This window comes from Ranitomeya variabilis, chromosome 8 (genome assembly GCF_051348905.1).
Source record: "Ranitomeya variabilis isolate aRanVar5 chromosome 8, aRanVar5.hap1, whole genome shotgun sequence".
Taxonomy (NCBI): domain Eukaryota; kingdom Metazoa; phylum Chordata; class Amphibia; order Anura; family Dendrobatidae; genus Ranitomeya; species Ranitomeya variabilis.
The window spans coordinates 108204198-108229126 of record NC_135239.1 but is presented as its reverse complement, the minus strand read 5'-3'; the positions used below and the strand labels follow the sequence as shown (position 1 = coordinate 108229126).

Here is a 24929-nt window from a genome sequence, read left to right as displayed (position 1 = left end):
CCCCCCCAAAAAAAGTGGTTAAGTATTACACAGTGTTTTCGGTGGCACACAATGAGAGACAGATACCACACACAGCAATGGCATGGAGGCAGACTTGCCAATATTTATCTCCCTGCAGTTATCTCAGAAAAGTATGGCAGGCAGCTATAAAAAGGACTGCTGCACACAAAAGTGTGGACAAACACACAAGATAGCTGTGCAGAAAGGAAGGAAAAACAGGATTTGTGCTTTGAAAAAAGCAGTTGGTTTGCACAGCGGCGTACACACAGGCACAGCAACGCAGCTATCAGGGTCAGGGAGCCTTCTAGTGCAGCCCAATGAGCTACAGCGCTGAGGAAAAAAAAATGTTGCTTCCACTGTCCCTGCAATCAAAAGGTGGTGTTGGACAGTGGAAATCGCTACAGCACAAGCGGTTTGTAGCTTTATGTACCCTGCCTATCACTATCCCTGCTTCCAAAGAAGCTGCAGCAACCTCTCCCTACGCTCAGATCAGCAGCAGTAAGATGGCGGTCGGCGGGAACTGTTATGACCCCAATGGCAGAGGGTCTCAAAAATACATACCAAGTCTGCAAACACAAAAAACCAGCTCATAGGGCAGTGGTAACTGGGCTGACCATATATCTAATCCTAGCACCACAAATAGCAGCAGCCGGGGAACGTGCCTACGTTGGTTCTAGACGTCTCGCGCCAGCCGGAGAACTAACTAACCCTAGAAGGGAAAAGATAGACCTTTCTTGCCTCCAGAGAAAAGACCCCAAAAGTTGGATACAAGCCCCCAACAAATAATAACGGTGAGGTAAGGAGAAAAGACAAACGTAAGAATGAACTAGATATTTAGCAAAGAGAGGCCCACTGACTAATAGCAGAATATAGTAAGATGACTTATACGGTCAGCAAAAACCCTATCACAATTTCCACGCTGGATATTCAAGAACCCCCGAACCGTCTAATGGTCCGGGGGGAGAACACCAGCCCCCTAGAGCTTCCAGCAGAATCAGGAATCACATTTAGTACAAGCTGGACAAAAAATAATAGCAATGCAAATAACCAAAAAACAAGGAAGCAGGACTTAGCTTAATTTTGCAAGATCCAAGACCAGCAGACAGGAGCAAACAGAAAGGAACTGATTACAACGATGCCAGGCACTGGACTGAGAAACCAGGAAGTTTATATAGCAACACCCCTGGACTAACGACCCAGGTGGGTGCCAAACTGAGGAAAGACAATCCCAGAGTCATATCACTAGTGACCACAAGAGGGAGCCAAAAAAGTCTAATTCACAACAGTACCCCCCCTTTAAGGAGGGGTCACCGAACCCTCACCAAGACCACCAGGGCGATCAGGATGAGCAGCGTGAAAGGCACGAACTAAATCGGCCGCATGCACATCAGAGGCAACCACCCAGGAATTATCCTCCTGACCATAGCCCTTCCACTTGACCAGATACTGAAGCCTCCACCTGGATGGAGAGACGAGAATCCAAGATCTTCTCCACCACGTACTCCAACTCGCCCTCAACCAACACCGGAGCAGGAGGCTCAACAGAAGGAACCACAGGTATAACGTACCGCCGCAACAAAGACCTATGGAACACGTTGTGAATGGCAAACGACACCGGAAGATCCAAGCGAAAGGACAGGATTAAGGATTTCCAATATCTTGTAAGGACCGATGAAGCGAGGCTTAAATTTAGGAGAGGAGACCTTCATAGGAACAAATCGAGAAGACAGCCATACCAAATCCCCAACACGAAGTCGGGGACCCACACCGCGGCGGCGGTTGGCAAAACGCTGAGCCTTCTCCTGTGACAACTTCAAGTTGTCCACCACATGATTCCAGATCTGCTGCAACCTATCCACCACGGAATCTACCCCAGGACAGTCAGAAGGCTCCACATGTCCCGAGGAAAAACGAGGATGGAAACCAGAGTTGCAAAAAAATGGCGAAACCAAGGTAGCGGAACTAGCCCGATTATTAAGGGCAAACTCAGCCAAGGGCAAGAAGGTCACCCAATCATCCTGATCTGCAGAAACAAAACACCTCAAATAAGCCTCCAGAGTCTGATTAGTTCGCTCCGTTTGTCCATTAGTTTGAGGATGAAAGGCAGACGAAAACGACAAATCAATGCCCATCTTAGCACAAAAGGATCGCCAGAACCTGGAAACAAACTGGGATCCTCTGTCAGACACGATATTCTCAGGAATGCCGTGTAAACGAACCACATTCTGAAAGAACAAGGAAACCAGATCGGAAGAGGAAGGCAGTTTAGGCAAAGATACCAAATGGACCATCTTGGAAAAGCGATCACATACCACCCAGATGACAGACATACCTTGAGACACCGGAAGATCTGAAATGAAATCCATGGAAATGTGTGTCCAAGGCCTCTTCGGGACAGGCAAGGGCAAGAGCAAGCCGCTGGCACGAGAACAGCAAGGCTTAGCCCGAGCACAAGTCCCACAGGACTGCACAAATGACCGCACATCCCGTGACAAGGAAGGCCACCAAAAGGACCTAGCCACCAGATCTCTGGTGCCAAAAATTCCCGGATGCCCTGCCAACACCGAGGAATGAACCTCGGAAATGACTCTGCTGGTCCACTTATCAGGAACAAACAGTCTGTCAGGTGGACAAGAGTCAGGTCTACCAGCCTGAAATCTCTGCAACACACGTCGCAAATCCGGAGAAATGGCTGACAAGATTACTCCCTCTTTAAGAATACCAACTGGTTCTGCGACTCCAGGAGAGTCAGGCACAAAGCTCCTTGAAAGAGCATCAGCCTTCACATTCTTTGAACCTGGTAAATACGAGACCACAAAGTCAAAACGGGAGAAAAACAATGACCAACGGGCCTGTCTAGGATTCAGGCGTTTAGCAGACTCGAGATACATCAGATTCTTGTGATCAGTCAAGACCACCACACGATGCTTAGCACCCTCGAGCCAATGACGCCACTCCTCAAATGCCCACTTCATGGCCAGCAACTCCCGATTGCCAACATCATAATTCCGCTCAGCAGGCGAAAACTTCCTAGAGAAGAAAGCACATGGTCTCATTACAGAGCAACCAGGGCCTCTCTGCGACAAAACGGCCCCTGCCCCAATCTCAGAAGCATCCACTTCAACCTGAAAGGGAAGTGAGACATCAGGCTGGCACAAAACAGGCGCTGAAGTAAACCGGCGCTTCAACTCTTGAAAAGCTTCCACGGCTGCAGGAGCCCAGTTAGCAACATCAGAACCTTTCTTGGTCATATCCGTCAAAGGTTTAACAACGCTAGAAAAATTAGCGATAAAACGACGGTAGAAGTTAGCAAAACCCAAGAACTTCTGAAGACTCTTAACTGACGTGGGTTGAGTCCAATCATGAATAGCTCGGACCTTGACTGGGTCCATCTCCACCGCAGAAGGGGAAAAAATAAAACTCAAAAAGGGAACCTTCTGTACTCCAAAGAGACACTTTGAGCCCTTAACAAACAAAGCATTCTCACGCAAAACCTGAAACACCATCCTGACCTGCTCTACATGCGAGTCCCAATCATCAGAACAAACCAGAATATCATCCAGATAAATAATCATAAATTTATCCAGATACTTCCGGAAAATATCATGCATAAAGGACTGAAACACTGAAGGAGCATTAGAGAGCCCGAAAGGCATCACCAAGTATTCAAAATGACCTTCGGGCGTATTAAATGCAGTTTTCCATTCATCTCCTTGCTTAATGCGCACAAGGTTGTACGCACCACGAAGATCTATCTTGGTGAACCACTTGGCACCTTTAATCCGGGCAAACAAGTCCGACAACAGAGGCAAAGGATACTGAAATTTAACAGTGATTTTATTCAGAAGCCGATAGTCAATACAAGGTCTCAAAAATCCGTCCTTCTTGGCCACAAAAAAGAATCCCGCACCAAGAGGGGAAGAGGATGGACGGATATGCCCCTTCTCCAGAGATTCCTTGATATACGAACGCATTGCGGTATGCTCAGGTACAGACAGATTAAATAATCTTCCCTTAGGAAATTTACTACCTGGAATCAATTCTATAGCGCAGTCACAGTCCCTATGAGGAGGAAGAGCACTGGAGCTGGACTCGCTGAATACATCCTGGTAATCAGACAAATACTCAGGAACTTCCGAAGGAGTAGAGGAAGCAATAGACACCGGCGGGGAGTCACCATGAATTCCCTGACAGCCCCAACTTGACACAGACATTGCCTTCCAATCCAAGACTGGATTATGGGTCTGTAACCATGGCAGACCCAAAACGACCAAATCATGCATTTTATGCAGAACAAGAAAACGAATCACCTCCCGATGTTCAGGAGTCATGCACATGGTTACCTGTGTCCAAAACTGCGGTTTATTTTCCGCCAATGGCGTAGCATCAATACCTCTAAGAGGGATAGGATTTACCAATGGCTCAAGAACAAAACCACAACGCTTGGCAAACGACAGATCCATAAGACTCAGGGCAGCACCTGAATCCACAAACGCCATAACAGGGTAGGAGGACAATGAGCAAATTAAAGTCACAGACAAAATAAATTTAGGTTGCAAATTACCAATGGCGACAGGACTAACAACCCTTGTTAGGCGTTTAGAGCATGCTGATATAACATGTGTAGAATCACCACAGTAAAAACACAACCCATTCTGACGTCTATGATTTTTCCGTTCATTTCTAGTCTGAATTCTACCACATTGCATTAAATCAGGTGTTTGTTCAGACAACACCACCAGAGGATTCGCGGCTTTGCGCTCCCGCAAACGCCGGTCAATTTGAATAGCCAGCGCCATGGAATCATTCAGACCTGTAGGAATGGAGAAACCCACCATCACATTCTTAATGGCTTCAGAAAGGCCATTTCTGAAATTTGCGGCCAGAGCACACTCATTCCACTGAGTAAGCACGGACCATTTCCGAAATTTTTGGCAATACACTTCAGCTTCATCCTGCCCCTGAGAAATAGCCAACAAGGCTTTTTCTGCCTGAATTTCAAGATTGGGTTCCTCGTAAAGCAATCCGAGCGCCAGAAAAAACGCATCAACATTTGCCAATGCCGGATCTCCTGGCGCTAGCGAGAAGGCCCAATCCTGAGGGTCGCCCCGTAAGAAAGAGATAACAATTTTTACTTGCTGAGCTGAATCTCCAGATGAACGGGGTCTCAGAGATAGAAACAATTTACAATTATTCCTGAAATTCCTAAACTTAAATCGGTCTCCAGAGAACAGTTCAGGAATAGGTATTTTAGGTTCAGACATTGGACTACTGGTAACAAAATCTTGTATACCCTGCACACGAGCAGCAAGCTGATCCACACTTGTAATCAAAGTCTGGACATTCATGTCTGCAGCAAGCACAAGCCACTCAGGTAAAGGGGAGGAAAAAAAAGAGGAAAGGAAAAAACAAAAACAAACTCAGACTTTCCTTTCTTGTAATCCCACTTCTGCAATGCATTAAACATTCAACCTTGGCCTGGCATACTGTTATGACCCCAATGGCAGAGGGTCTCAAAAATACATACCAAGTCTGCAAACACAAAAAACCAGCTCATAGGGCAGTGGTAACTGGGCTGACCATATATCTAATCCTAGCACCACAAATAGCAGCAGCCGGGGAACGTGCCTACGTTGGTTCTAGACGTCTCGCGCCAGCCGGAGAACTAACTAACCCTAGAAGGGAAAAGATAGACCTTTCTTGCCTCCAGAGAAAAGACCCCAAAAGTTGGATACAAGCCCCCAACAAATAATAACGGTGAGGTAAGGAGAAAAGACAAACGTAAGAATGAACTAGATATTTAGCAAAGAGAGGCCCACTGACTAATAGCAGAATATAGTAAGATGACTTATACGGTCAGCAAAAACCCTATTAAAATATCCACGCTGGATATTCAAGAACCCCCGAACCGTCTAATGGTCCGGGGGGAGAACACCAGCCCCCTAGAGCTTCCAGCAGAATCAGGAATCACATTTAGTACAAGCTGGACAAAAAATAATAGCAATGCAAATAACCAAAAAACAAGGAAGCAAGACTTAGCTTAATTTTGCAAGATCCAGGACCAGCAGACAGGAGCAAACAGAAAGGAACTGATTACAACGATGCCAGGCACTGGACTGAGAATCCAGGGAGTTTATATAGCAACACCCCTGGACTAACGACCCAGGTGGGTGCCAAACTGAGGAAAGACAATCCCAGAGTCATATCACTAGTGACCACAAGAGGGAGCCAAAAAAGTCTAATTCACAACAGGGATCGCCCCTTTATAGCCCCTGTGACGCCGCAGAAAGCAAGCCAATCACTGCAATGCCCTTCTCTAAGATGGTGGGGACTGAGATCTATGTCATCACGCTGCCCACACTCTGCGTCCACCTTCATTGGCTGAGAAATGGCGCTTTTAGCATCAGTGAAACGCGACTTTGGCGCGAAAGTCGTGTACCGCATGGCAGACCCCACACAGGGATCGGCTCGGTTTCATGAGACGCCGACTTTGCCAAAAGTCGGCGACTTATGAAAATGAATGATCCGTTTCGCTCAACCCTACTCTTAACAGATGTAGGCTGAGTCCAGTCATGAATAGCCTGGACCTTGACTGGGTCCATCTCAATAGTAGAAGGAGAAAAAATAAAACCCAAAAAGGAAACCTTCTGTACTCCGAAGAGACATTTTGAGCCCTTCACAAATAAGGCATTAGCACGCAGGACCTGAAATACCATCCTGACCTGCTTCACATGGGACTCCCAGTCCTCAGAAAAGACCAAAATGTCATCCAGATACACAATCATAAATTTATCCAGATATTCTCGGAAGATGTCATGCATGAAGGACTGGAACACAGAAGGAGCATTAGAGAGTCCAAAAGGCATCACCAAGTACTCAAAATGGCCTTCGGGCATATTAAATGCAGTTTTCCATTCATCCCCCTGCTTAATGCGCACAAGGTTATACGCACCACGAAGATCTATCTTGGTGAACCAACTGGACCCCTTAATCCGAGCAAACAGATCAGACAACAATGGCAAAGGATACTGAAATTTGACTGTGATTTTATTTAGAAGACGATAATCTATACAAGGTCTCAGAGAACCATCCTTCTTGGCCACAAAAAAGAATCCTGCACCAAGAGGGGAGGAGGACGGGCGAATATGTCCCTTCTCTAAAGACTCCTTTATATAGCTCCACATTGCGGCATGTTCTGGTACAGACAAATTAAAAAGTCGTCCCTTAGGGAACTTACTACCAGGAATCAAATTTATAGCACAATCACAATCCCTGTGAGGAGGCAGGGCACCGGATCTGGGCTCATCAAATACATCCTGGTAGTCCGACAAAAACTCAGGGACCTCAGAAGGAGTGGAAGAAGCAATTGATACCAAAGGAGCATCGCCATGAATCCCCTGGCAACCCCAACTTGACACAGACATAGCTTTCCAATCCAGAACTGGATTATGGGCCTGCAGCCATGGCCGACCCAACACGACAACATCATGCAAATTATGCAGCACAAGAAAGCGAATCACCTCCTGATGCACAGGAGTCATGCACATGGTCACTTGAGTCCAATATTGAGGCTTATTCTCAGCCAATGGTGTAGCATCAATTCCCCTCAGTGGAATAGGGAATTCCAAAGGCTCCAGGACAAAACCACAGCGCCTGGCAAATGACAAATCCATCAGATTCAGGGCAGCACCTGAATCCACAAAAGTCATAACCGAGTAGGATGACAAAGAACAAATTAAAGTAACAGACAAAATGAATTTAGGCTGTATAGTACCAATGGTGACAGGTTTAGCGATTTTTTTTAACGCGCTTAGAGCATGCTGAGATAACATGAGTTGAATCACCACAGTAAAAGCACAACCCATTTTGACGTCTATGATTTTGCCACTCAATTCTGGTCAGAACTCGGTCACATTGCATAGACTCAGGTCTCTGTTCAGAAAACACCGCCAGATGGTGTGCAGATTTGCGCTCCTTCAAACGCCAATCAATCTGAATGGCCAAAGCCATTGAGTCATTCAGACTTGCAGGTGTGGGGAATCCCACCATAACATTCTTAATGGCTTCAGAAAGACCTCTGAAATTTGCAGCCAGGGCACACTCATTCCATTGAGTAAGCACCGACCATTTCCGAAATTTTTGACAATACACCTCAGCTTCATCCTGGCCCTGAGAAAGAGCCAGCAAGGCCTTTTCTGCCTGGTTCTCAAGATTAGGTTCCTCATAAAGCAGTCCAAGCGCCAGAAAAAATGCATCCACATTCAGCAATGCAGGATCTCCTGGCACCAGAGAGAAAGCCCAATCTTGAGGGTCGCCACGTAACAAGGAGATAACAATTTTAACTTGCTGAGCGGAATCACCAGAGGAACGAGGTCTCAAAGATAGAAATAATTTACAATTATTCTTAAAATTCAGAAACCTAGATCTATCTCCAGAAAACAACTCAGGAATAGGTATTTTAGGCTCTGACATAGGGCTATGAACAACAAAATCCTGAATGCTTTGCACCCTTGCAGCAAGATGATCCACACTAGAAGTCAGACTCTGAATATCCATGTCTGCAGCTGAACACAAAGCCACCCAGAGATTAAGGGGATGAGAGAAGCTGGACAGACTGCAGCAAAGATAGAGAGGAAAGAAAAAAACAAAAAATTGTACTCAGGGCTTCTCTTATCCCACTTCTGCGATGCATTAAACACTTTTTTGCCTGCTGTACTGTTATGATCCTTAGTGGCTGAGGATCACAGATAGGACTATTTAAGTTACTGAACATAGAACAAGCTCTAGGGAGGTGGTAACTGGACTGACCGCAAAACCTGATCCTAACCGAACACACTAAAGGTAGCCGGTGAACGTGCCTAAATTCCTGGACATCTCGACGCAGCCTGAGAAACTTGCTACCCCTATAGAGAAAGTAAGACCTCACTTGCCTCAGAGAAATGACCCCAAAGATATAGGAAGCCCCCAACAAATAATAACGGTGAGGTAAGGGGAAAATACAAAACGTAGAAATGAAAACAGATTCAGCAAATGAGGCCCACTAATACTAGATAGCAGAGGACAGGCAGGGAACTGTGCGGTCAGTAAAAAAACCCTATACAAAATATCCACGCTGAGAGTTCAAGAACCCCCACACCAACTAACGGTGTGAGGGGAGAAACTCAGCCCCCTAGAGCTACCAGCAAGCAAGGAAATCACATATTAGCAAGCTGGACAAGAAACAAAAATAAACCAAGAAACATATGACCACTGATGGTCAAAAAATGAACCAAGCAAAACTTAGCTTCTCTTGAAGAGACTGATAACGAAGGACTGCAGGAGAGCTCCAAAATAGCACTGAAGACATTGACAGCAGGCAACAACTGAGAGTTCAGGTGAACTAAATAGGAAACAGCTAACAGATAACGAGACAGCTGATCAAGCCTCAGACCTGCAGAATGACACAAAGAGCCACCAGAGGGAGCCCAAAGACAGCACTCACACAGTACCAGTTGTGACCACAAGAGGGAGCCCAAAAACAGAGTTCACAACACACCACCGCGCCGTGAGTCGGTGTGGTGCTCTCTTTTGCACACTCTGCGTGGTTTTTTGTTACTTTTTTATGCTGACCGCAAAGATACCTTTTCTATCCTCAGTCTATTTAGTTAAGTCTGGCCTCCTTTGCTGAAACCTATTTCATTCCTGTGTTTGTGACTTCCATCTTAACTCAGTCAATATATGTAGGGGGCTGCCTATTTATTTGGGGAATTTCTCTGAGGCAAGGTAGGCTGTATTTTCTATCTTTAGGGGTAGTTAGCTCTTAGGCTGTGAAGAGGCGTCTAGGCAGAGTCAGGAACGCTCCACGGCTATTTCTAGTTGTTGTGATAGGATTAGGGGTTGCGGTCAGCAGAGCACCCACTTCCCAGAGCTCGTCCTGTATTACTAGTTTGCTCATCTGGTCATTTCTAGTGCTCCTAACCACCAGTTCAATCATAACAGGGCCCTAGGCAAAGTTTAAAATGGGGCCCCAAATGCTAACATATTGCACATCACACAAAATCATTTCTGTTGTATTTACGTGCGCTGAGTTCAAGCCACTAAGTGAGTTTGATCGACAATAGTGAAGTTGTTCAACGCTTGTTTCCCGGCCTCTTTTCACCAGCTGAGGAATAATGATGGGACAGAACGATCACTAATAGATCACTAACAGATCACCATACAGTATCATGTTATCAGCAGCACATCTACAGTTTACACCGGCGATGTGCTGCTGAGAACAATCAGAATATTCAGCATTTTACTTGTTTAGTAAAATACACCTCATAGTCCTCCATATATTATTATGTGCTCCACAGTCCTCCATATAGTACAGTATAATACACTCCCTATAGTCCTCCATATATTAAAATACACTGCTCAGTCCTCCACATAGTATAATACACTCCTCATAGTGCTCCATATTGTATAATGCACCGCCATAGTCATCCATGTAGTACAATTCACTTCCCATAGCATAATACACCCCATAGTTCTTCATATAGTATAACGTATTCCCCATAGTCCTCGATACAGTATAATGCAGCCACGACCCTACAGAGTATAATGCAGCCACCCCACAGTGTATAATGTAGCCACCCCAGAGTATAATGCAGCCACCCCACAGAGTATAATGCTGCGACCCCAGAGTATAATGTAACCCCTCATAGAATATAATACAGCCCACCTCCCCATAATATATAATGCAGCCCCCCATAGAATATAGCACAGCCTCCCCCATAGAAAATAATATACCCCCACAATAGTGTATAACACAGCCACATAGTACATAACATGTCCTCCCCCTTAGAATATAATATACTCCCCATAGTATATAGCAAAGCCCGCATAGTATATAGCACAACCCGCATAGTATATAGCACAGCCTGCATAATATAGCACAGCCCGTGTAGTAGATAACACAGCCCACACAGCAGTATACAGCACAGCCCACAGTAGTATACAGCACAGACCACACAGTAGTATATACAGCACAGCCCACACAGTAGTACAGTCATATGAAAAAGTTTGGGCACCCCTATTAATCTTAAGCTTAATGTTTTATAAAAATGGTTTTTTTTGCAACAGCTATTTCAGTTTCATATATCTAATAACTGTTGGACACAGTAATGTTTCTGCCTTGAAATGAGGTTTATTGTACTAACAGAAAATGTGCAATCTGCATTCAAACAAAATTTGACAGGTGCATAAGTATGGGCACCCTTATCATTTTCTTGTTTTAAATACTCCTACCTACTTTTTACTGACTTACTAAAGCACTTTTTTTGGTTTTGTAACCTCATTGAGTTTTGAACTTCATAGCTAGGTGTATGCAATCATGAGAAAAGCTACTTAAAGTGGCCACTTGCAAGTTGTTCTCCTGTTTGAATCTCCTCTGAAGAGTGGCATCATGGGCTCCTCAAAACAACTGTCAAATGATCTGAAAACAAAGATTATTCAACATAGTTGTTCAGGGGAAGCTGTCTCAGAGATTTATTCTGTCAATTTCCACTGTGAGGAACATAGTAAGGAAATGGAAGAACACAGGTACAGTTCTTGTTAAGGCCAGAAGTGGCAGGCCAAGAAAAACGTCAGAAAGGCAGAGAAGAAGAATCGTGAGATCAGTCAAGGACAATCCTCAGACCATCTCCAGAGAGCTGCAGCATCAACTTGCTGCAGATGGTGTCACTGTGCATCGGTCAACTATACATACTATATAAGGGGACAGTACAAAGACCTTTCTGCTGATCTTTTTAATCATAGACCGGTGACAGGGACAAGGGGGCATCCTCTACGTCTGGAGGAAAAAAGGTTTAAACATAATAACAGACGCGGATTCTTTACTGTAAGAGCAGTGAGACTATGGAACTCTCTGCCGTATGATGTTGTAATGAGTGACTCATTGCTTCAATTTAAGAGGGGACTGGATACCTTTCTGGAAAAGTATAATATTACAGGGTATATATATTAGATTCCTTGATAAGGCGTTGATCCAGGGAACTAGTCTGATTGCCGTATGTGGGGTCGGGAAGGAATTTTTTTCCCCATGATGGAGCTTACTCTTACCACATGGGTTTTTTTTGCCTTCCCCTGGATCAACATGTTAGGGCATGCTAGGCTATGGGTTGAACTAGATGGACTTAAAGTCTTCCTTCAACCTTAATAACTATGTAACTATGTAATTGGAATGGGTGGCAAACTGGGTAATTTCTCAGGGCCCCCACTCTTGGGAGCCCCAGCATTTCTATTCTGAGTTTAAGACTGCTTAAAGGGAACCTATCACCCCGTTTTTTAAAAATTAGATAAAAATAGTGTGAAATAGGGGCAGAGCTGGGCTTTACATTAGTGCCTTTTTGGTGCCTTTACACCCCCGTTAGGCTGCCGAAATACCTTTGTGAAGTGGCCGTTTTGTCCTGTCACTCAAGTTGGTCAGGTCGGATGGGCGTGGTCACAGCGCTGTTTCTCCCCCAGATCAGGCTCATCATTACGTTGGTGGCGTAGTGGTGTGCGCATGTCCAAAGAGAAGATCCACTGCCCAGGAGATTCAAAACAGCGCGGTCTTCGCTATTCGCCGTTTACCGGTGGGCGCGGCCATCTTTCCTGTGGCCGCGCGTGCGCAGATGGAGCGCTCTGCTGCCCGGGGCTTCAGGAAAATGGCCGCTGCAATCTCCATCTGCGCACGCGCGGAATCCCGCGGCCATTTTCCTGAAGCCCCGGGCAGCAGAGCGCTCCATCTGCGCACGCGCGGCCACAGGAAAGATGGCCGCGCCCACCGGTAAATGGCGAATAGCGTAGACCGCGCTGTTTTGAATCTCCTGGGCAGTGGATCTTCTCTTTGGACATGCGCACACCACTACGCCACCAACGTAATGATGAGCCTGATCTGGGGGAGAAACAGCGCTGTGACCACGCCCATCCGACCTGACCAACTTGAGTGACAGGACAAAACGGCCACTTCACAAAGGTATTTCGGCAGCCTAACGGGGGTGTAAAGGCACCAAAAAGGCACTAATGTAAAGCCCAGCTCTGCCCCTATTTCACACTATTTTTATCTAATCTTTAAAAAACGGGGTGATAGGTTCCCTTTAAAGACCGTTGGTTACATCATGGTTTGGTGGCCATGATGTTACCAAAAGTCCTATAACTGTAGGAGTCTAGAGGAACTAAAGAGGAGACAGGCTGGTGTGTGTGTGTATATATTCATGTGTATGTGCAGTGTGTTAGGTGACATGATTATATTTGAAAAATATTTGTTCAAGTATAAATGTGATTTGTTGTCCATGGAAAAAAAAGACATACATGAAAATGAGCCCTAACCCATCTTTCGGAAGAAAAAATAATATAAGACCCTGTCTTATTTTCAGAGAAACGGGGTACTTCCTGAGTGATGACCCTGGGATACTCAAATTAGTCATCATCGGGGGTAGAGGCTGTGGTCACTCCTGCAGCCTCTGCCCCCACCCTGAATTGAAGTATCATCAGTGACTTCCATTTCAGGGGCTGGGCTAGTCCCTGCTCTACTGAGCATGCACCGGCTGTCAATTCTGTTCAATGCTCAGTAGAATATTGTCACTATGATCAATGACCGTATACCGCTGGCTTACCGGATCTGATGAGACGTAAAGACACAGCAAGAGAGAGCACTGTCAGTGCGCATTGTAAGGAGAGATTTAGTGAACAGATACTAGTCCACCCCTGCAAGTGATGTCATTATAATAGTTGATAAAGGTAAACTATTAACACTATTTTTAAAGCATTCTTACTTTGCAAAAGTTTTAGGCAGGTAAGGAAAAAATGATGGAAAGTGCTTTATTTATTTATTTTTTAAAATTGGCAATGTTTTTTTTTCATGTCACAATACTGGCCCTGGGGCTTTTTTAGATTGGGGCTCATGCCCATCAATGTAAAATCATCAGTCCAATATTGTTCCTGAAAAGTTGGACGAGTGTCATGCAAGTGGCATGCGAGTACAATCCGATTTGTATAACATTGCATCCGATTGACATCTGAATGATATGCAAATGCAATCCATATGCAAAGCGATTTTAACATGAGCTTTTACATTGAGTAAGTCTCTATGTAATTTAAAGGTAGTTTTCCAAGGAAATATTTTTCAATATGACAAAGGGGACCCTACATCTTTTTTTTTTGGGGGGGGTCCCCCTAGCAAAGGCATAGTAGACAGCAGTGAGGTGATATTAATAGCCTCAGAAGCACCATGTGTATTATCCCCTTCCCAGGCTGCCCCCAGCTGTCTGCTCTCCCTCTGCTGGTTAAAACATTTTCAGGGAATCCCACACAATGTTTTTCAGATATTTATTAATTGAATATAGGTACAGTAAGCTACACAAGCACTATGCTAATTATATATGTGACTGACCTTGTCTCTACTACTACTTGACCTCTACTCTATGTGTGTGTGTATATATATATATATATATATATATATATATATATATATATGTTTTCTATCTATTCTATTCTAACTTGTCACACTGTGATTTTACTGTACGCGACTGAAGAAATGTTGTGTTTTCAAGATGATGCATACAAATCGGACGGTGCTCGCATGGTCTGAGTGCCATGCGATTTTTTTTTTCTCAGTCCGATCTGAGCTGAGAAAAAAATTGCAGATGAGCAGGGACTCATAGATTAACATTGGTCAGAGTGCAAGCTGATTTTTTTATCAGATTGCTCTCATCCGTTTTTCTCGCAAATGAGTATGAGCCCTTCTTGTGCTTTCAGGAGGCATTTTCAGTAGGCTCATTATAATCAGAAGCAGGATTACAATGACAGTTAATTCCTCTATAAAGAGCTAATAACACAGGATGCACCATTAACAAAAGTTGATGTCATACCTGAACCCACCCCCGATTAGTTGCTTCAACACAAAAGTTAGGGTTTTAAAATCAATTGCTGCTCATGTACATGTGAATTTCCTGAAACATGGGCTTGTAGTCTTATATAACCTCGGTGACCAGAAGATTTTTTTATTTAATATCATAATTAAGGATAAGCTAACCTGTAAAGGTTGGGGTTCATACCGGACACCTGAGGTTCGTACCGGACATCTAATGTCTCATACCAAGTCCCAAACACTGGCCTTTTAATGTATGCCCTTGCTACTGTTCGGATTAGACAGTCTAATAAAGCTTGTTGAAATTCTATAGCGCAGCCAATCAACAAGCTTTAAAGCTGTGGGCACTTCCAGACACATCAGTCATGCCAAGTAATGGCATGGCTATGATTGGCCGTCGCACCACTTGAGCATGCCTGACAGTGTAAAATAAATAATTGATTAGATGCGCCAATTCTGGCACTTACCCTCGGCTCTTCCTGATTTCCCTGGTGCACTGGCAATCGAGGTAATGGGATTGATGTCAGCTATGTAATGTCCTCTGACATCCAGCCCAGGGGTTAATAATGTAATGGCGTTTATCAGACACTCCCATTACTAACCCTGTAGTCAAAAGAAAAAAAAACACACAAGTCCTTTATTTGTAAAAGGCACTCCCCAATAATTTCCCTTTATCCCCCATTTATTACCATAAAAAAATTATCCACAGGTTCCAGCGTAATCCATATGGACGTTCCATGTCTATTCCCATCTTCTTCATCCAGTGTATGGAGCTCTGTTCAGAGACTAAATCTCCATAGACCATACACCGCATGGCCTGTCTGCTGTGAAATCAGGTGACGTCAGTAAGGTTAACCTCAGTTCACAGCCGCTGGTTCTCATGAGCTGTGATGTCACAGTTCCCAGCGGCCATGTCTTTCGGAGAACAGCGCGAGACCTGGCAATGGCTGCTTCACCAGTGTATGGAGCTTTGTTCTTTGAAAGGAGCTTCATATATTGGATGAAGACTGGGATTGTCGTGGCACCTCCATTTGGATTACAGCAGATCCTATGGATTACTTTTTTATGGTAATAAATGGGGTAAAGGGGAAAATTGTCAGGTAGTGCTTTTTACAAATAAAGCACTTTTATATGTGTGTTTATTTCTTTTGCCTAGTGTGTTAATAATGGGGGTGTCTGATAGATGCATCTCCATTACTAACCCTTGGGCTTGATGTCAGCGGGGATATTACACAGCTGACATCAACTCTATAATCCCATTAATCTGGACTGCAATGCACTAGGGCATTCGGTAAGAGCCGAGGCTAAGTGCCAGAATTGGTGCATTTAATGAATGCGCCATTTTCAGGGTGACTGAGGGCTGGTCTTATTAAGCTGGCAAAGGGCGAATATCCATGACCCTTCTCAGCATCAAAATCAGCCCCAGCTGTCTGTTTTTCTTTAGCCTGTTATTAAAAATAAGGGAGACCCCCATGTCGTTTTTTCATTTATTTATTAACAATACAGTAAAGTACACACTACTCTACTCCTCTACTTTCACCTCCACCTCCTGGTTCAAGATTATGTATTTATTTTTTTATTTATTTAGGTCAAACTCTAGTACCCAAACTGAAACCTGGACTCAAGTTCTGCTGAATCCGAACTTCCATAGGTCTGCTCATTCCTAATCATAATCTGTAATCAAAAAAATGAAAACGTTCTTGCAATTTTTGCACTGGTCACTCGTGCTTTTCTTGACTCTTACTTCCTGTTTTAGCGACTTCACATGTACATTAGGGTTTGACTCTGTTTAATGCTGCTATCTTTAACACGAAAACATCAACTGAGCAAGAAGAGCAAAGGTCATTACTAAGAGAGTGGCAGCAGGAGGAGCTGTGATACCACCCATTATAAATGATGGATACTGTTGTATGAGCTGTATATAGAGATGTTTCCTATCATTCTATCCCTGCCTCTGATGATAATGAGCCTGTTGAAAACTGTTCCTAAAAGGACAGGACATATGAGTGTAAAATAGACCCAGTAGCCATTGGAAAAAATAAAAAATTTCTTTTTTTTTCAATACAGATCATGATAAGAAATACAATTGCCAAAAATGTAGAAACAAGATTAATGTAGCACAAAATCATGATTAACTCCTTTAAGACCAAGCCACTTTGTACGTTAATGACCAAGTCTCATTTTACTTTTCTGACCAGCGTCCATTGAGAAAAATAAATATTTGATACACTATCAATTTTGAAAGTTTTCTTAAAAAGAATGTAGAGTTCTGTAATTTTTATCATAGGTGCACTTCAACTTTTAAATAATGAAATTGCATTTTGTGACATGAAATAAGTATTTGATTATCTACCAACTAACAAAACAAGAATTCTGGCTCTGACAGACCTGTTAGTTTTTCATTAGGAAGCCTCCTACTCTGCACTCATTACCTGTATTAATTGCATCTGTTTGAACTTTTTACCTGTATAAAAGATGGGCTGCAGGCAATAGGCAAGCAGCTTGGGGAGAAGGAAACAACTGTTGGCACAATTATTAGTAATGGAAGAAGCACAAGACGAATGTCAGTCTCCCTCAGTCTGGAGCTCCATGCAAGATCTCAACTCGTGGTGTAAGGATGATTCTGAGAAGAGTCAGGAATCAGCCCAGAACTACACGGAAAGACCTGATCAACGACCTGAAAAGAGCTGGGACCACAGTCTCAAACATTACCGTTAGTAACACACTACACCGTCATGGATTAAAATCCTGCAGGGCACACAAGGTCGCCCTGCCCACACCAGCATGTGTCCAGGCCTGTTTGAAATTCACCAATGACCATCGTACAACCCCAGGAACACCGTCCCAACCGTGAAGCATGGAGGGTGAAACATGATACTTTGGGTGAGCTTTTTTGCAGAGGGAACAGGGCGACTGCGCCATATTGAAGGGAGAATGGATGGGGTCATTTATCCCGAGATTTTGGCCAACATTTTACTTTTGGAGTGCATAATTGTCTTTTATAGATAGTGAATGCCATGTCATGTTTTCAGAGCCAGTGATGTGACCCCATTTTGGAAACTACACCTCTCAAGGAATTTCTATAGAGGTGTGGTGAGCATTTTGAAAGCAGAGATGCTGCGCGGAATTTTAAAACATTGGACCTTGAAAATTATAAATTATGTTTTTTTCCCAAAAATGTTGTTTTAGCCCCAAATTTTTCATTTTCACAAGGGTAACAAGAGAAAATGGACAACATAGTTGTTACACAATTTGTCATGAGTTCAGTGATACCCTACATGTGCTCAGAAACTCTTGCTATTGCAAAAGTCAGGTCTTGGAAGGGAAGGAGCGTTATTTGATTTTTGGAGTGCAAAATTGTCTGGAATATACTGTGGACGTCATATCGCATTTTGTTCCAGAACAGTAGAAATCCCAAGTGACCCCATTTTGGAAACTACACCTGTAGAAGAATTCCTCTAAGGGGTGTTGTGAACATTTTAAACCCACAGTTATTTCACAGAATTATAAAACATTGGGCTGTGTTTTTTTTTACACTAAAATTTAGCTTTTGCTCCAAGTTTTGAATTTTCAAAAGGGATAATAGGATAAAATGGACCATAAAATCTGTTACGCCATGTCTCCTGAATATAACAATGGCCCATATGTGATCAGAAACTACTTTTTAGACACAGCGCAAAGCTCAGAAGGGAAGGAGCGCCATATCGGAGTGCAGATTTGTCTGGATTGGTTTGAGGGTGCCAAGTCACATTGGCAGAGATTCTGAGGTGTCAAGATAGAAGAATCCTACCCCCCATAAGAGACCACATTTTACAAACCACACCTCTTAATGAAATCATTTAAAGGTGCAGTGAGCATATTGACACAACATGTGTTTCACAAACTTTTCAATCATTGAGTAGTGAAAAAGAAAATACATTTCTACCACTATAATGTTGTTTTAGCCCCAGATTTTGCATTTTCACATGGGGAAATTGGGTAAAAATTACTACATAATTTGTTACACAATTTTTAACGAACGTGGCAATACCTCACATGTAGCTGCACAGTACTGTTCGACCACGCGGCGAGACTCGAGAGGGAAGGAACAAATTTTAGTAGAATACTTTGCGGACTCCATGTACAGAGCTCCTACGTACCAGAAGAGCAGAATCCCTCCCTCAGGTGACCCAATTTGGGAAATTATCCCCCTCTGAAAATTTATCTACAGGTATAGTGATGATTTTGACTCCATGGGTATTTTCCAGAAATGGATGTTGCTGAGTGAAAATGCAAATATGCCATTGTCGTGCCCGTACAATGTGCGCAACTCAAGCTTCTGGAGACACACTCCCTGTAAATTAAGTGGGTTCTCCTCGCTACAGTAATGCCATACATGTGGACACTTACTATAGTTTAGACACACTACAGCTCAGGAATAGGGGTATTTGGATTTGGCAGCACAGGTTTTGCTGAATTTTTGTTAGTGGGAGCCATTCCTCTTTTCCAGAGCATTTGTGTTATAAGTGACTTAGAAGACACCTATATTTTTGTTAAGATGACGAACCTGAATCAGGGTTTACATCTAAAGCTTTAAAATATGTAACATGGATAAAAACCCAGAGGGATCCATTCACTAATGAGGCAGCAGGGATACTCTGAATTTTCTGTGGCTTCTGTTCGGTGGTGTCTGTCTTTCAAGATGTGCACAAACCTGTAGCAGACTTTGCTTTTATGCACGCTTAAAAAGGGGCACAGCCGGATCATAAGCTAGACAGCGTCCACTGTGCTTTTATCTGCCTAATTGTAGGGAATCTTCCGCTGAAGGTTCCATTTGAATAACGTATTTCAGAGATTTACATGGAAACCCTGGTGGAAGCTCTCAGCGTAGAGTGCAGGATAAATGTGAGCCAAGCCGTACTGTGATCTACCGGAGGCAGAATGAAAAGATCAACAGCAGTAGAACAATTGCTTTTATTTATTCTTCATGCCATTCCTTGTACAGTTTAACCTCTTTCTGCCATCGGACGGAATAGTATGTCCGATGGCAGAACCCCCGCTTTGATGCGGTGAGCCTGCATCAAAGCCGTGACATGTCAGCTGTTTTGTGACATGTGCCCGCAATAGGCGCGGGCAGAATCACGATCCGCTCGTGCCTATTAACTAGTTAAATGCCACTGTCAAACTGACAGCGGCATTTAACAAGCGCTTCTGACCATCTGGCTTGAAATGCGAACACCGGTGACACCTGTCACGTGATAGGGGGTCATCGGTGCATCGGCATGACAACCAGAGGTCTCCTGAAGACCTCTATGGTTGTTGATGCCAGATTGCTATGAGCGCCACCCTGTGGTTGGTGCTCATAGCAATGCTACAATTCTACTACATAGAGGTGATGCTCAGATCGCCTCTATGTTAGCAGAGGCGATCGAGTTATGGCAGCCTCTAGCTTCCCAAAAAGATGTATATATATATATATATATATATATATATATATATATATATATATATATATATATTTAAATCCACCCCCTTTCTCCCCATTCAAAATAAAACAAACAAAAAATCAAACCTACACATATTTGGTATCGCCACGTTCAGAATTGCCCGATCTATCAATAGAAAAAGGATCAACCTGAAAATTAAAAAAGTTATGGCACTGGGAACAAGGGGAGCGAAAAACTAACAAGGAAAAATGGAAAATCCCGAGGTCATGAAGGGGTTAATACATAGATACTGGAAGAGAACAGAGCTAACTACATAGGTATAGAAACAAAACAAAGCTTTCTCCATAGATGCAAGAACAGAACCAAATTTCCTACATAGATATGGGAACAAAACTGAGCTTATTTCATAAACATGTAACAACTCCCAGGCCGAGGATTATCTTGGGAACCTTAAACACCATGTACAATTGTCCCTCGGTGTGTGCACATAAGTGTGCTTGAATTGCTGTCACTCTCAGACTAAATGCTGCCATATTCTAGAGCAACTGGGGACCCTTTGTCATCATGAAGAATGAGCCAGGTGTTATTAATAAAATAAACTTGTTTACTTGATCTTGAAACTATGTACAACACTTGAATTCTTCATCTATATGACAGAGGCACAAACATTTCACTTGCAGACAGTGGCACCTCACTTGTGAAGTACAACAGGTTAAGCTGAGGACCTCTATCTTCCCAGTTCAAGGCCAAAGGATCAATGTGTTTTCCTGTGACCACTGCACCCAGCACTACCCTCTGTACATTATAAGGAAGCGCATTCAGCTTCAATACCTTATTAACGTGTCCCAGCCTGGCAGATCCGTGTTCCTTCACCAAGACCTCCAGGTCTGGCAAACACTAAAACTCGTGCTTAAAAGTCTCTTTCAGTAGGTGCTCAACTTGTCTGCTATGAGGAGAACTGCCACTGTTACTTGAAATTGAAGGATCGTACTACCTTCTTTTAATTTTGCTTTTCAGCGCACCTAATATGGATGACCATGCTGAGAGTACTCTTCCTTTCTCTGTAGCTGAACGTGAACTGAAAAAACACTGACTCAAAGAATAAAGCGGTCTTATCACTTTTACCACACAGTGATGGACATTATGCCTAACAAAAATGTTCTTTTGATCGCCCGTTATTGCATTTTAATGCAATGTCGCCGCGACCAAAAAAACGTAATTCTGGCGTTTCGAATTTTTTTCTTGCTACGCTGTTTAGCGATCAGGTTAATGCTTACCAAATATGTGTAGGTTTGATTTTTTTTTTTGATTTATTTTGATTGGGGCGAAAGGGGGGTGATTTAAACTTTTATATATTTTTTTATTTTTTTCACATTTTTTTTTACTTTTTTTTTTACATTTGCCATGCTTCAATAGAACCATGGGAGGCTAGAAGCTGGCAGAACTCGATTGGCTCTGCTACATAGCAGTGATCTGATGTTTTCTGCTATGTAGCAGAAATGCAGGTGTGCTGTGAGCGCCGACCACAGGGTGGCTCTCACAGCTACCGTGGATCAGTAACCATAGAGGTCTCAAGGACCTCTATGGTTACTATTCAGAAGCATCGCTGACCCCCGATCATGTGACGGGGTCGGCGATGCGCTCATTTCCGGCTGCCTGGCCGGAAGCGCCGGTTAAATACCGCTGTCTGCGTTTGACAGCGGCATTTAACTAGTTAATAGTGGCGGGTGAATCGCAATTTCACCCGCCGCTATTGCGGGCACATGTCAGCTGTTCAAAACAGCTGACATGTCCCAGCTTTGATGCGGGCTTACCGCCGGAGCCCTGCATCAAAGCAGGGGAATCTGACCTCGGACGTACTATTCCGTCAGAGGTCAGAAAGGGGTTAAGCTAGGATGTACCTTTAGCTATGTAAGAAGTGTCAGTTTTCTAGTAAAGATTATTCTATGTAGAGTCTGATACATTGAATTTGAGGTAGTGGACTGCTAATTTTTTTTGGGGGGATAATGAAGTTCCACATCTAATACAGACAGGTATTTATAAGGTAATCATGGTATTATATTTCTACCAGTAATGCAAAAAACTGCATACTGATTCTAGTTCTTTCTAAATGAGCCATCTGCTACTAATAGCTTAAAATGTACAGTGGGTAGGAAAGTTTTCAGACCCCTATAAATTTTTCACTCTGTTTCATTGCAGCCATTTGGTAAATTCAAAAAAGTTTATTTTTTCACATTAATGTAACTCTGTGCCTCATCGTGACTGAAAAAAAAAAAACAGAAATGTAGAAATTTTTGTAAATTTAATAAAAAAGAAAAACTGAAATATCATATGGTCATAAGTATTCAGGCCCTTTGCTCAGACACTCATATTTAAGTCACATGCTGTCCATTTCTTTGTGATCCTCTTTGAGATGGTTCCACTCTTTCAATGGAGTTCAGCTGTGTTTAATTAAACTGATAGGACTTGATTTGTAAAAGCACACACCTGTCTATATACGACCTCACAGCTCACAGTGCATGTCAGACCAAATGAGAATCATGAGGTCAAACGAAATAGCCAAGGAGCTCAGACACGGAATTGTGGCAAGGCACAGATCTGGCCAAGGTTACAACAGAGTTTCTGCAGTACTCAGGGTTCCTAAAGGTACTGTCACACTAAACGATTTACCAACGATCACGACCAGCGATACGACCTGGCCGTGATCGTTGGTAAGTGGTTGTGTGGTCGCTGGGGAGCTGTCACACAGACAGCTCTCCAGCGACCAACGATGCCGAAGTCCCCAGGTAACCAGGGTAAACATCGGGTTACTAAGCGCAGGGCCGCGCTTAGTAACCCGATGTTTACCGTGGTTACCAGCGTAAACGTAAAAAAAACCAAACAGTACATACCCACATTCCGGTGTCTGTCCCCCGGCGCTGTGCTTCTCTGCACTGTGTCTGCCAGCCGGAAAGCACAGTGGTGACGTCACCGCTGTGCTCGCTTTCCGGCTGGCTGGCGCTCACAGTGCAGAGAAGCAGAACGCCGGGGGACAGACACCGGAATGTGAGTATGTACTGTTTGTTTTTTTTTACTTTTACGCTGGTAACCACGGTAAAGATCGGGTTACTAAGCGCGGCCCTGCCACACACAACGATCCAGCGATGACAGCGGGAGATCCAGCGACGAAAGAAAGTTCCAAACGATCTGCTACGACGTACGATTCTCAGCAGGGTCCCTGATCGCTGCTGCGTGTCAGACACAGCGATATCGTATGGATATCGCTGGAACATCACGGATCGTACCGTCGTAGCGATCAAAGTGCCAATGTGTGACAGTACCCTAAGAGCACAGTAGCTTCCATAATCCTTAAATGGAAGAAGTTTTTGACCACAAGAAGTCTTCCTAGACCTGGCCGTCCAGCCAAACTGAGCAATTGTGGGAGAAAAGCCTTGGTGAGACAGGTAAAGAAGAACTCCAAGATCACTGTGGCTGAGCTCCAGTAGGGAGATGGGAGAAAGTTCCACAAAGTCAACTATCACTGCAGCCCTCCACCAGTCGGGCCTTTATGACAGAGTGGCCCGACGGAAGCCTCTCCTCAGTGCAAGACATATGAAATCCCACATATAGTTTGCCAAAAAACACATGAAGGACTCCCAGACAGTGAGAAATAAGATTCTCTGGTCTGATGAGATGAAGATAGACCTTTTTGGTGATAATTCTAAGTGGTATGTGTGGAGAAAACCAGGCACTGCTCATGACCTGCCCAATATCATCCCAACGGTGAAACATGGAGGTGGCAGCATCATGCTATGGGGGTGTTTTTCAGCTGCAGGGACAGAACGATAAGTTGTCTTTGAAGGAAACATGAATGTGGCCAAGTACAGTGATATCCAGGATGAAAACCTCTTCGAGTACTCTGGACCTCAGACTTGGCTGAAGGTTCACCTTCTAACAAGATAATGACCCTAAGCACACAGCTAATATAACAAAGTGGCTTCAGAACAACTCTGTGACTATTCTTGATTGGCCCAGCCAGAACACTGACCTAAACCCAATTGAGTATCTCTGGAGAGACCAGAAAAGGGCTGTCCACCAACGTTCACCATCCAACCTGACGGAACTGGAGAGGATCTGCAAGGAAGAATGGCAGGGGATCCCCAAATCCAGGTGTGAAAAACTTGTTGCATCATTCCCAAGAAGACGCATGGCTGTACTAGCTCAAAAGGTTGCTTCTACTCAAAACTGAACAAAGGGTCTGAAGACTTATGACCATGTAATATTTCAGTTTTTCTTTTTTAATAAATTTGCAAACATTACTACATTTCTGTATTTTTCAGTCAAGATGGGGTGCAGAGTGTACATTAATGAGAAAAAAAGAACTTTTGTGAATTTACCAAATGGCTGCAATGAAACAAAGAGTGAAAAATTTAAAGGGGTATAAATACTTTCCGTACCCATTGTATCTAGTATTGTACATGTGTGTACCTGTATGAAAACACCGGCCACCATTATTCTTAAGTGGCAGTTGATGTAGGAGCATGTACCCAGACTGCTATTAACCCATTCACGACGTGTGCCATACTAGTACTGCTCTGCAGGAACTGTGTTCCCGCAAATCGCAGTACTAGTACGGCGCTGCTATTTCCAGT

General features: G+C 43.7%; 1 protein-coding gene across 7 annotated transcripts in view; it reads left to right on the top strand.

Moving 5' to 3' along the window:
- The window catches only part of LOC143788704 (flavin-containing monooxygenase 5-like), a 269606-nt gene that overhangs the window by 126939 nt on the left and 117738 nt on the right, over positions 1-24929 (top strand). The window contains exon 1 of one of the 7 annotated variants that reach the window (XM_077278540.1): positions 16461-16523. The exons of the other annotated variants lie outside the window; for them this stretch is intronic. The gene's annotated coding sequence lies outside the window, so the exon portion shown is untranslated. Of the gene's footprint in view, positions 1-16460; positions 16524-24929 lie in introns of those variants that run through there. 7 annotated transcript variants of the gene reach the window in all.